We start from the raw sequence: 13,668 nt of genomic DNA on the forward strand, positions 1-13,668 counted from the left end.
ATCCAAATGTATTTTCTGTTAGTTTCATGTCTTAAGGTTTGAGCTTTGGGCCCCAAAGAGGTTTGCAAAATCCTTAAGCTTTTATGGTTTTTGAAATTCATTTTTTTATTCTACTACCTTATGAAATCAGTTTCTTCTCAATTTCCTTTAAGCACCACAAAAATCATTTCTACTTTTTACAGTAAAAATGACTCAAAACAGTTTCAATTTTAAAAGCTAATACCCAAATGTTTCTTTTTCTCCTGATTCATATGCACACATATATATGTCTCGTATACCGTATTTAAAGAAATTATCAAGTTGGAAAATCATTTACCATGTTTCATGCATCATTTATCGTTTGTTAATTCCATGTTTGAAAATCATTTTTTCTTTAGAGTTTCCTAATCCACTCTACGCTACATATATATACCTAAGTTCTAACCATTGAGTTTCAATATTTATACAGGCATTCTTTACATATACATGTACACAAATATGAAATAAAGAGAAAAGTTAGACTGGCAAGCCCACCGAGCCCACCAGTCGCCATTTTCACCCATGGTTGGGCCTTCAAAGCATCGGACACGATAGAATGAATGTTGGGCTTGACTCAATGGAATAACGTTTTGGGACACGGGCCCAAAACAGAATGCAAAAGGCTAGAGTTCGTGCAGACTCGTTGAGGTATTTCACATGCATAGGAAATAAAAGAAGAAGAAGCAGTAATTTATTCCGTATACTATTCAAAGAAGAGTTATCACTAGTTATTCACCCGTAAAATACTTGAGACAAACACCTCTAATTACTAGAAAAACTTAAGTTAAACTCAAATATGCATTCGACGAAATCGGCCTTTTTTACATATTACAATGTCAGTTAAACTCCAACATACTTAAGAGGAATAAGGAAAGCAATTTATTCTAAAGTTGCAGATATATCAACAAAATTATTAATCTGAGTCATTTTCTAGATTTACATGTATTAAATGACTTCAAACATATTACTATGAAAGAAGCATTTTATTTTGCTCCTAGAAGACATGTTTCATTACACAAACTCTTAGAATACAGTAGCTGCGTCAAAGATGAATTGAGTTCTCAATATATCTACTCGAGTGATGCTAACACATTCGTACCGACCAACCAAAAGTGTGTATATATATATATATATATATATATATCCCGCAAACAAAGTGAGCACATTGTCATAAAACCAACTGCAGAAGCATAAACACGACTCAAACAGATACGTAAATTTTGATAAAAAGAACTCAAATCTCACAGGGGAGAAATTAAAAATATAGAGATAAGATTATCCCTCGTTCTCCTGAACCAAGTTAGTCCAATTCTCCTAGATTTATACTCGTTTTAGCTAAGTAGCATCCATAATGGAGACAAACAACAAGTCGACTCAAATTCGAACCAGATTTTCGGAGATCGGTTGAGCTAAATTAAAAAGGAAAAACACTCAAACTCGTTTTTATTTACTAAAATGGAAAGCAGTAACAAAAATAAGAAGGAAGTTTAAACTCTTTGACACTTATCAAAGAGAAGTTTAGCAAAAAAATGAACAATCCTTTCCACTTATTTCTTTGTCGAGATATTCCAAAGCAAAGGAAAGTTAGTTTGGAACCCGTGTAACTTCTACTCTCCATCGAACAGCATATTAACGGAAATTCTCCATGGGTTTCTGTTTTACCCTTTTGAGGTAATATCGATCGAGGATTGTGTCTATGTTGAACTGAAACCTTTTCCTGAATGATTTAGCCATGCCTTCCCACGTGATCTATTGGCGTAAATCTTGCGTGGTGAACAATTTCAAAGCTTCCCCAGTCAAGCTCTGATTGAATAGCCTCATGGTCAGAGCTTGGTTATTCTTTACCCCAATCGATTGATCACAGAAAGATCACAAGTGGGCCTTAGGGTTTCCAATTCCGTTGAACATTTCAAATTTGGGCACTTTGAAACCTTCGGGTAAATCCAATTCTAGATGCATGCAGAGATCGTCGTAACTTAGACTAGTCGCCTTACTAGTGGCTCTTGTGGATTGTTCAAGCATCTCGGCCACTTTGTGTTCCATCTCTTTGTAGCGCCTGTCTTGTTCAGCTCTCCAGGAATTTTCCATCTCCTCGCAGTGTCCTAGTTCAGGGTGTACGAGGCGATTTCGTAAAGTGTTGGTGTTTTGCGAAGTGGGGAAATTTGTGTAGATAGCTTGGTTTTGATGAGTGGTAGGGTTGGTGTAGGTTGGCATTGGGTAAGTGATAGGATATTAGTCGGTAGTGGAGCTTGGTATGAGGGTGCGATATTTAAAGGATGGCTAGCATCAGGTACTTGGTAGGAAATGCTAGCATATGGAGGGTTTGACATTGTTCAGTCAAGGGTAGGGGGATTTGTAGTAGAGACTCTTGTCTCAGCAGCATAGGCAAAGGAAGGGTTGGATATTGCAAAACTCAAAAGTGGGAAATGAGGAGGAGGTTTCCATAAGTTAACGGGAGGAACGTTCGCAGTAGTAGCCGGTTCGGAATGTTTCACCTTCTCTGGGAGGTCATTGATTTTCTGAAAAAAGGGCGATGACATCCTCATGATGTCCCTTGTCCCCCTGACTAACGAATTCTGCAATTACTGTCATTCTGAGATCGTCTCTTGTACTACCAGACAGTTTTTTTCCCTCTGTGGTTGATCTGTCTCAGATAGGATGTTGTGGCTACCATTTATCTTGGAAAGTGGACCAGTTTGATTGCCAACACAAATCAGCCTTCCCTAAGAAAGAAGAAAAACTCAAAAGGTAACAGTATTAGTCCATCAGTCATAATAAAATAAAACAACTAACATTTGTTTTGCTTAAAATAGAGCAGTCCAAAATTCGGTTGAAATGGTAAACCTTAAAGGATGACCTAAAAAGTTAACTGTATGGACAGGATTTTGACCATTTGACTGACTTTGAGACTCTGATGAAAAGAAATTTACAGGTTTATACTCGCGCATAGATGCGTATTTGGAAAGCTTTTCTGGAGTAACAAAAATTCCGAGTTGTGATTGACTCCAAAATAAATCGACGATCGGTGCAACCTAACGAATTTCAGGAACGACGTGGTCAACGATAATTGGCGATGACCGGGTGGTTTTTTCTTGAAAACTTTGTATGTAGGACTTTGAGAGCACAATGGTGTAATTTTGATGACCGTTGGACGCAATAAAGTGATTTATAGGAATAATGTGGTCAACGATGATCAGACGACTTTTTTGGAAAACTTTGAATATTTGGACTTTAATGTAAGGTTTCGGGGTATGACTCTGGCTACCATTGGGATGTGGTGAGGTGATTTTTAGGAATGACGTGGTAAACGATAATTGAATGATGACCAGACTATTTTTTTTTTAATGAAAACATGGCATATTTGGACTTCTATGTAAGGTTTTGAGAGCTTGGGTGATTTTAGGTGGACTTTAAAAAAGTTTGATTTTGGGGTTTTACGTGCTTAATGACACTCTAAGATTTTGAAACCGAATAATGGACCGTTCATGTTCAAGGCAAAACAGATGTATTTAAGCACATAAATCAAATACGCAAAAAACACATATTGCATAGCATATAGCACATAAACAATATCTATAGTGTCCTAACGTGCATGTGACCTTTTTAAGCCAAAGGTAAGCCTATCGATTTGAAGGATGTGGATGCCATTAAGACGTTTCCTTTGCCCCAAAATTTATACATAACTTTATGAATATATTAAATGTAGATACACAGTAAGGGAACGGGGTATACAAATGTCAGTCCCACGCAGGGGTACAAATCCTAAACTACACCGCCAAACGGGTCCTTCATCATCTCTCGAACTTTCCGAGCTCCTCTCGGATGAAGTCTAAAAAGTAAAGGAAAAATTCCCAACCCCAAGAAGAAACGACTTGAATAACGGCATGTACATCCTTCAATTTTTGACATAGTTGGATGCGGCGTCTTCGGGTCATAGACCTTCCGAGCACAAGGTAGTCTTCTTAATGAGCCTTAGGTAGGTCTGAGATACCCAAGGCTCATCTAGGCATGAATGCTCTAGTTCGGTAGGGATTTGACTTTGCTCTATCCTAGTTATCACTAGAGTGAGCTTTTACAAATGACCGGGAACCCGAGCGGACAACTAGGGTTGAACCGTTAGGGCTGTTGGACAACCGCGAACCAACCTCGCCTGATAACGGTTCCAAAAGAAATATTTTTTCTTTTATAGTAAAGAAACGACTGCATGCTCCGCGAAGTCACCTTTGAAACAAACTATAAAATAAATGCCAAGAGTGGCGGAGTTTATGATATGAAATGCATGACAATTTATATTTTGCAAGAAAATAAACAAATAAGCAAATATTCACAATTATATAACATTATATTGAAACCCTTATGGTTAGAACCTAGAAAGTCCCCAGCAAGGTTTCCATCTGTTACGGTTCACTTTTATGCGGGTGCATAAAAGCTACTATGAGGTTGTGGACTCTATTTGAATTTTATATTTTTTAGAGTCACCACCTAATTTTATAAAGGAAATTAGGAAATCGAGTAAAAGGATTTTTTCACACAAAAGGGAAATCCTCTGGTACCAAAGCTCGACGTAAGGGCTCTGATGATCCCTTAAGGAAGGTTTTAAGCACCCTAGTATTAAGGATCCGTCGAATACGGTTGACCGACGAGCTTCAATGTGTGATTAATTGTAATTATTGCTAAAATGTTTTTTTTCTTGTAAACAATAGTCATTTTTTATCATAAAATTCCACCATTGGCAAAAATATCTTTACGGATAAACAATTTGTTTCTTTTGAAAAATATTATAAGGAAGTTAAATTCACTTCATTTTCAGACCAAAACACACTTAAGATTTCACTTAAGTAGAATTCCTACTACTTGGCCCTAATGTCGTGATTTTTGTCCTTATAAGACTTATTATATGTATAAAAAATAGATGGAGTATATCTCCTTCCTAAAATAATATAGGTTTTGATAAATATAAGTAGAGAAAAAAGTTTGCTTTTCTCTCTTTTAGTATATTGAAGCTCATGCAATCATCTATATTCTACCAACAAAGCCATCTCATTTCAAACTTGAATCCAAATGTATTTTTTCTTAGTTTCATGTCTTAAGGTTTGACCTTTGGGCCCAAAGGGATTTGGAAAATCCTTAAGCTTTTATGGTTTTTGAAATTCATTTTATTATTCTACTACCTTATGAAATTAGTTTCTTCTCAATTTCCTTTAGGCACAAAAATCATTTCAACTTGTAAACGTAAAAATGACTCAAAACAGTTTCAATTTTCAAAGCTAATACCCAAATGTTGCTTTTTCTTCCTATTAATATACACACGTATATATGTCTCGTATACCGTCGTTGAAGAAATTATCAAGTTGGAAAATCATTTACCATGTTTCATACATCATTTATCATTTGTTAATTCCTTGTTTGAAAATCATGTTTTCTTTGAGTTTCCTAATCCACTCTACGCGATGTATATATGCGTAAGTTCCAACCATTGGGTTTCAATATTTATACGGGCATTATTTACATATACATGTACACAAATATGAAATAAAGAGAAAAGTTAGACCGGCAGGCCTACCGAGCCCACCATTTGTCATTTTCATCCATGGTTGGGCCTTCAAAGCATCGGACATGATAGAATGAATTTTGGGCTTGACTCAATGGAATATTGTTTTGGGCCATGGGCCCAAAACAGAATGCTAAAGGCTAGAGTTCGTGTAGACTCGTTGAGGTATTTCACTTGCATAGGAAATAAAAGAAGAAGAATCAGTAATTTATTCTGTATACTATTCAAAAGAAGAGTTATCACTAGTTATTCACCCGTAAAATACTTGAGACAAAAACCTCTAGTTACTAGAAAAACTTAAGTTAAACTCACATATACTTTCGACGAAATCTGCCTTTTTTACAGATTACATTGTCAGTTAAACAACTCCAACATACTTAAGAGGAATAAGGAAAGCTATTTAATCTAAAGCTACGGCTATATCATCAAAATTATTAATCTGAGTCATGTTTCTAGATTTACATGTATTAAATGACTTCAAACATATTACTATGAAAGAAGCATTTTATTTTGCTGCTAGAAGACATAAGCATTACACAAACTCTTAGAATACAGTAGCTGTGTCAAAGTTGAATTGAGTTCTCAATATTTCTACTCGAGTGATGCTAACACATTCATACCGACCAACCAAAAATATACATACATACATACATACATACATACATACATACATATATATATATATATATATATATATATATATATATATATATATATATATATATATATGAAGATATGTCAAATATATCCCGCAAACAAAGTGAGCACATTGTCATAAAACCAACTGCAGAAGCAAAAACACGGCTCAAACAGATACATAAATTTTGATAAAAAGAACTCAAATCTCACACGGGGAGAAATTAAAAATATAGCGATAAGATTATCCCTCATTCTCCTGAACCAAGTTAGTCCAATTCTCCTATATTTATACTCATTTTATCTAAGTAGCATCCATAATGGAGACAAACAACAAGTCGACTCAAATTCGAACCAGATTTTCAGAGATCTGTTGAGCTAAATTCAAAAGGAAAAACAGTCAAACTGGTTTTTACTTACTAAAGAGAAAAACAGTAACCAAAATAAGAAGGAAGTTTAAACTCTTTCACACTTATCAAAGAGAAGTTTAGAAAAAAATGAACAATCCTTTCCACTTATTTCTTTCAATCGAGATATTCCAAAGCAAAGGGAAGTTAGTTTGGAACTCTAGCTTTAAGGTACAAAAAATGAATTGTTCCGCAAGTTATCTCAAAGACGTGATGGGGTTATGACTAAACAAAGTGCAGATTTCAATTTTTTAGATAGGAAAGCAATAATTGAAATTGCAAGTAAATGTCTTCATGAGCTAAAAGGGAGAAAAAGGTTCATGCTTTGTAAAGAGTAATTGGACATTTAAAACCTCGACACTAAACTGACAGAAATGCATTCAATAAAAACTCAAGCAAATTCACAAGCACCTATCACATACAAGGAAGACTCTTAACACATAATTTCACTTAAAAATTGTATGCCACTCTAACTGGGCAAAATATAGACAGAACAGATAAAAGCCTTCTAATACATTTCAAGAGAAGAAAAGAATAGTGGGGTTGAGGTCAAGAAAAACTAATTCCCTTAGAGGTCACTAAAATTTAAACAAGACAGGTTTCTCAAAAGGTTTTGATCAACACCAATAGTTGGAAACACAAGAGACTTTGAATTGTTTAAGATTTCATGGAAAGACTGATTCAAGCTAATACAACCGCTCAGTTATCAATAAGTATATGGCACCAAAAAAGAAGTTCTAATCCCATTAGACCATTTTTAAAAGTGAAAATCCGTCACTGAAGTCATAACTACCATCATCCTAGTAATTCCAATCCCAATATAGACCATGAACTGATCCTTTGTAATGGACCAGTGCTTTAGTGTGAATAACCAAAGAGAAAGGGGAGGCTCTAGTTTGAACCAAACAATTAGTTAATCAACTCGAATTATTAACCATAGACTAAACCCAACTCCCAATAGCATAAGCAAGGTAATACCAAGTGTTGGCAAATATGAAATCTAGGCAGGACTCATCGTAGTCAGAGAAAATTCATGCTATTTAACCATAAGCAAGGTTAACACCTTTTTCATATTTCAAATGATACACATATAGGTTAAAATAGTTAAGTCCTCTTTGTTAAAGTTTGAAAGCACAAGGAAGGAATAGGGCAGATTTTGGCATGTCATAGCTGTTAAAGAAAACTTCATCATGCCAAGGGAAAAATGTGCAGAAATTTACTTATGCTTCAAACAATAGGAGAACTAACATTTACTTAACCAACATTTTCACAAGTTTTTTTAAATACCAAAGGTTATGTTAATTTTCTCAAATACTTTCCAACAATAAATTTGAGAAAAAAAAAAGATTTACGTTATCCTTTAAGAGGAGAAAAAAAAAAGAGTTTTAAACCTTATTAAGATTACATGACTCAAATAGGCTCACACTAAGAGATCAGTCGAAGTTTGGAGAAAAAAGATTTAATCGATAATTTAAGCGACTAGTTTAAAAATGGAAATAGGAAAGACATGAAATCATTCAAATTTCAATTCAACATCATACCAAACAAATATCTCTGAAAATTGAAATATGAAATCCTGCCTCCGCTTAGTCAAATGCTTTAGGCAGGACTAAATTATTAACCTACTCATCCTATATTTTGAGACTAGAGAACTTATAATACTCCTCTTATATTTATCTAATGGCAGTTAAAAGAACCATTCCACATGTCACACTCAAAGCAAAATTATGCATATTCTCTATTTAAAGGATGATTACTACTTAACCATATAGAATCATGCTTAACCACAAAAGAGAAAATAAAGACATTTACTGTAAAGAAAGACTAAGCTAAACTAGATTAAGCAAACACAGAAAAATAAAGGAACCTAAACATCTAATTTACAACAATCTAAGAGCACCGACGGAAAGAAAAAGAAAAAAAGAATTAGAGAACAAGAGAAGAGAATTACCTTCTTTGTAGGCAGGGACGGGGGCGACGAGAGATGACGATCACTTTCACCTTTGACTTCGACTCAGCGTAAGAGATGAATCAAAAGAAAATTTTAAACGTAGAGACTCGACTTTACAAGAAACTTTCTTGTTTTAAGTTAAGTGAACTGAAAATTCAATTGTTTTTTAGTGTAGAAAACCGTGGTTGTGAAGAAAAGAATGGGGTTCTTTATATATAACCCCAAAAGTCCCAATTAAAAGGGTTCAACCGATGTAGGACATTTCGTAAATTTGAAATTCATTTTTAAATTTGTTTGAAATCCGTTGATTTGTAAACAGATGTTTGAAATCCGAAAAAAAAAAGAAATCAAAAAAGTTTTAAGAAAGCATGTTACCGTTTGTCATCTGAAGACAAGAACCATAAATGTTTTGCCATTGTTGGCCGAACCGTGTCTGAGGGAGAAACACCGTGTGCTATTATGAGCCAAAAATAACATTGCCAGCTATGGCTTTGCTGACTGCGTGAAGGCTAGGGTTCGTTTGGTTCTTGTTGTATACAGGAATTAGGGTGTTTGGGCTGCTGTATGAAAATGAAAAGAGGTAAAAGGGGTTTGGGGGATATCAAGGTAATGGGCTGGGTTGGTTCCCAGTTGGGCCAAGAATTTGGCTGATGGGAGGTCTAGAACAGTGTTTTAAAAGGCAGTTCTGAAACTCGCTTCGGGGCTCGCCCCGGGGCGGGGCACTAGCAAAATGCCCCAGGGCTTACGTGCGGGGCTTAATTCCTGCGAGGCTTACGCCCTAAGCGCCCGATTGTACGCCATAAACACGCCTAACGCCCAACGTTCGGGGCTCGCCTAACAGTTCTTACACAGTTATATGTTAAATTCCTTAATTAAAACCGTTGACCCTCATAATTCTTTAACAAATGGTTGATACTTAATAATTTTTCATTTACCGAAATAAGAAGATTGGGTATAACTCAAATAACAAGTCGTAGTATTGCATATTTACTATATGAGAACATCGTGAGGGTGAATATCACTTAATATTTCTTTTAAGAATACATAACTGAATTGTGAATTTTCACTTGTCATTGGTCTTTTGTCCTATGTATCAAATTATCATATTTTATTATTTCTCTATTTGAAAGTAATTTTATTTTTATTCATGAAGGAGTTATGTTTCAATTATAATACTGATAAAGTTGTTTATAGGGAGATACAATGAATAGAATGATAGTAATATTGTTTTAACAAATTGTGATTTTTCATTGTTTGAAAGTTTAGATGTTAGAGTTGATTTGCATTTCATAATAGTTTTTATTTCATTGTATTGTTATATATATATATATATACACACACTTTTTTTTTTATATTTTATGTAATTTTACCTATTTAAAAATATTTATTATAATTATATTATTTTATGAAATACAAAAAATTAAATACCCGTGGGACTTACGCCTCACCGAGGCATATGTAAAACGCCCCGCCTTACGCCCTGCCTTTTTAAACACTGGTCTAGAATTGACTAAATTTGAGTTTCTAAAATAAGCCTTTGTATTTCAATTGTAGCCATATTTGTGAAAACTGACCCAACTCAGCTCAAGCTGAAATCAACTCTTTTAGGTCAAAACCAAGTATTTAAAATCCAGCCAAATTGAAGTAAGATTAAGATGAATTGATTATCAATTTAATTAGCTAAGCTTCTTGATTGTGACAAAGTAAAAATGACTTTAAATTGACAACTACAATGCGTTTTTAATTAAAGCCCTTGTTTTTATGCAAAATTGGTTTTCGAATTGATAAAATCGATATAATTTTGAGATAAGGGTCAAAAATACACCCCAACTATCACCTTTTTTTGAGTTTCAAACCTAAACTATCAGAAGGTTGAGAAAACTACCTAAACTATGACTATCTAGTTTGCAAAACATACCTCAAATTATTCTTGAATGACATGTGATCTACACTCTCCATTTTATATAAAAATGTTACCAGTGTTGTCCACGTGGATAAATAATGTCACAATGGCATCTACATGAAAATTTTAAAAAATAAAGAGACTATTTGTTTTAAAAAACAAACTGAAAAATAATAATTTTTGTAAAAAAAAATATCAAAAATTATAGAAAATAAAAAAATAGTTTAAAAAAAGGATTTTTTTTTTTAAAAAGAAAACTGATTATTTAGTTTTCCCATTTTTTTTTTAAAAAAAATCCACTTTTCCATTTTTTAAATCATTTTTTCTGATTTCTAATTTTTTTTTCATATTTTTTTTAAAAATCCAGATTTTTTTAAATGCTGATTTTTTTTAAAAAAATAATGCATCTTTTAAAAAACAATATACAATTTTTTTTATAAAAAATATTATTTTTTAATTTTCCTGTAGGTACCACCATAGCATTACTTATGCCATGTGGACAATTTTTTTGAGAAACCTCACTTGTCTTTTGGAGAGTGAGTTCACACATTTAGTTCATGTGTGTTTTGCATACTAGATAGTGATAGTTTAGGTAGTTTTCTCAACCTTATGAAGGTTTAGATATGAAACTCAAAAAAAGGTGATAGTTAGGGTATGTTTTTGACCCTTATCTCATATAATTTATACTTAAAGTTATAAGTAGAATAGACATAATATATATTAGGGTATTTTGCCAATAAAATAGCGAAATATCACTAAAAGTAATTTTAGGAAGTATTTTTTATTTTCTGAATAATTATTTTACTCGGTTTCCGATTCAAGAAGCTTGACTAATTAATTTGAATTTTTGGAGGGCAAAAATTAGGTGTCAACAACTGTCCCTTCGTCGTGCAGGGATGGCGGAGCCGTCCTTGGGCAACGAAAGTTGACAAACCCGATTTCTGTCCGACCAACTCAGCTCATCTATTAAAGCGAAAATAAAATATATGCAAGTTTGAAAGTTATGGCCGAACCCTAGCATTAAGCTTCCTACATGTCTCATACTATATGAGAATTCAGGCCACTTGCAGTTCGACTCGATTTTTTGCAAACTTACAAAATTGCCCTTGTGCTGAATTTATGAGACCGGGAGCTTGGGACATGATTAGAGGGAGTTTGGATTAGGATCGAGCTTTGGCAGTTAGTTCGCCTACATATCCCTGTCCTCGGGAATCAGGTCGTATGTAGTTCGAATCGATCGGTAAAAAAGGGTATTCCTTATGCGGAAGTAACCTTTGGTTCGAAACTATATACAAAACTAAAAAAGGACGACCTCGAAAGGAATAACATACATGCATTCTGCAGGGATGTAGTTTGACTGTGGTGAAAGGTGACCTTCAAATCTCACCCGAAGAGTCTGCTCCACTCTTCTGCAATGTGCCCCGGTTTGCTACTAAGAAAAAGTTCCACATTTGCTCTGCACGCATCTGAATCTGGTTTGATCAGCCTGCTTCTCTCCTTAGTGGATTCAAACCTGCTTTCATCTGCTGGGTAACATTGTGGGGGACTTTGAAAAATGAATAATGCGGCTTCCTGATTGGATTTACATCGCTTTGATTTTTGGAGCGAAAACTGCGGTCATCCTGACCGGATTTACATCGCTTTGACCTTTGAAGCGAAAACTGCAGTCTCCTAACCGGATTTACATTGCTTTGACCTCCTCCGATCATTGTTTGAATGAAATGGCCCTCTCGGTAGTTTGATGTGAATGTCCCTCTTGGTTGTTCGTATGAAAATAGGTGACCTTCTTGGCACCGTTTTATATGAATGGCCCTCTCGACATGTTTGTATGAATGACCCTCGTAGCATGTTTGTATGAAGAGCAGATATGGCCCTCTTGACTGGATTGTCTTTCTTTCGTCCCTTGTATGTTGAATGATGGCCCTCTAGGCATGCAAATGCATCCCCTTAGCTTGGCTAACTGCATAATCTGAGAAAACCTTATCAGTAGATAATGCAGTGTAATATTAAGCTGGATGAACATGTATGTCCCTTTCTAAGATGGACAAACATGCATGTCCCTTTCTAAGGTGGACGAACAAATATACGCCCCTTAGGTAGATGAGCAAGTATGTCCCTTTCTAAGGTGGACAACCGCATATATGTCTCTTTCTAAAGTGGACGAACAGATATGTCGCTTTCTCAGGTAGACAAACAAATATATGCCCCTTTCTAAGGTGGACGAGCACATATGCGTCCTTTCTAAGGTGGACGAGCAAATATGTCCCTTTCTAAGGTGACAAGCAAACATACGCCCCTTTCTAACGTGGACGAGCAAGTATGTCCCTTTCTAAGGTGGACAAGCACATATACGTCCCTTTATAAGATGGACAAGTAAATACGTTAAAAGTAAATGTCCCACTTGCGGGTAAACAAGTAGTAAAATCCCACTTCCGGGAAAACAAGTAATAAATTCCACTTTTGGGGAAACAAATAGCAAATCCCACTTTTGGGTAAACAAATAGTAAATCCCATTTCTGTGTTAAAAATAAATTGAGATACCGAAAACCATGTGTTCGACACGGTTTATGATTCCTTTGTGACTCGTTGATATGGGTGGCCAAATGCTATCCTTTTGCAGATTTAGGCCGCCATCGCTTACGTCTTCACCTAGCATATGGCAATTACCTTAATACCTCTCTGAATTTTGAGTCGTATCGAAGTCCATTCTGATACTCGTACGACCTGTACTTATAGAAAATGATTAGTAGATACGTTGCTGCTTTCCTAGCGACCGTAGTTAAAAAAACCTGCAGAAAGGTTAATGGCATATACAAAACCGTCGAGCATCCTTTGCTCATTGTAGAGGCAGGCCACGCTTTTCGTCATTTTTGGTGATCTTTGATCGTACTTAGTAGATCTTTGCTTTTGCTGGAGATTTTGATCCTCTACAACAAATTGCTCCCATTTATGGTCAAGAAGAGTTGTTGACAACTTGATGTTGACGTCTGCATAATTTTAAAGCAAAGTCGTTAAAGTAGTCAAAACGAATGATGAAGTATAGAGAAGAAAGTTCAAAGTCTAGTCGTTCGGCTTGTGCCATCAAATAGGCTTTGTTTGATATTTCTGGTTGTTGTTGAAGGCTTGATTTCCATTTTGTCAGTCTTGATAGTCTCGCCGTGCAATTCGAAATATTGAGCGCCTCTTCATTTTGATCGACATA

The 13,668-nt window shown here is 35.1% G+C and overlaps 1 long non-coding RNA gene across 1 annotated transcript; it reads right to left on the bottom strand.

Moving 5' to 3' along the window:
* Window positions 1–3,548: 3,548 nt before the first annotated feature.
* Window positions 3,549–9,128, bottom strand: LOC132641087 (uncharacterized). The gene is made up of 2 exons (XR_009582670.1): window positions 8,564–9,128; window positions 3,549–5,742 (listed from the first exon to the last, which is right to left on the bottom strand). It is a non-coding gene; the product is annotated as an uncharacterized LOC132641087 (long non-coding RNA).
* Between the last annotated feature and the right edge of the window lie 4,540 nt (window positions 9,129–13,668).

Source organism: Lycium barbarum, chromosome 5 (genome assembly GCF_019175385.1).
Source record: "Lycium barbarum isolate Lr01 chromosome 5, ASM1917538v2, whole genome shotgun sequence".
Lineage (NCBI taxonomy): Eukaryota > Viridiplantae > Streptophyta > Magnoliopsida > Solanales > Solanaceae > Lycium > Lycium barbarum.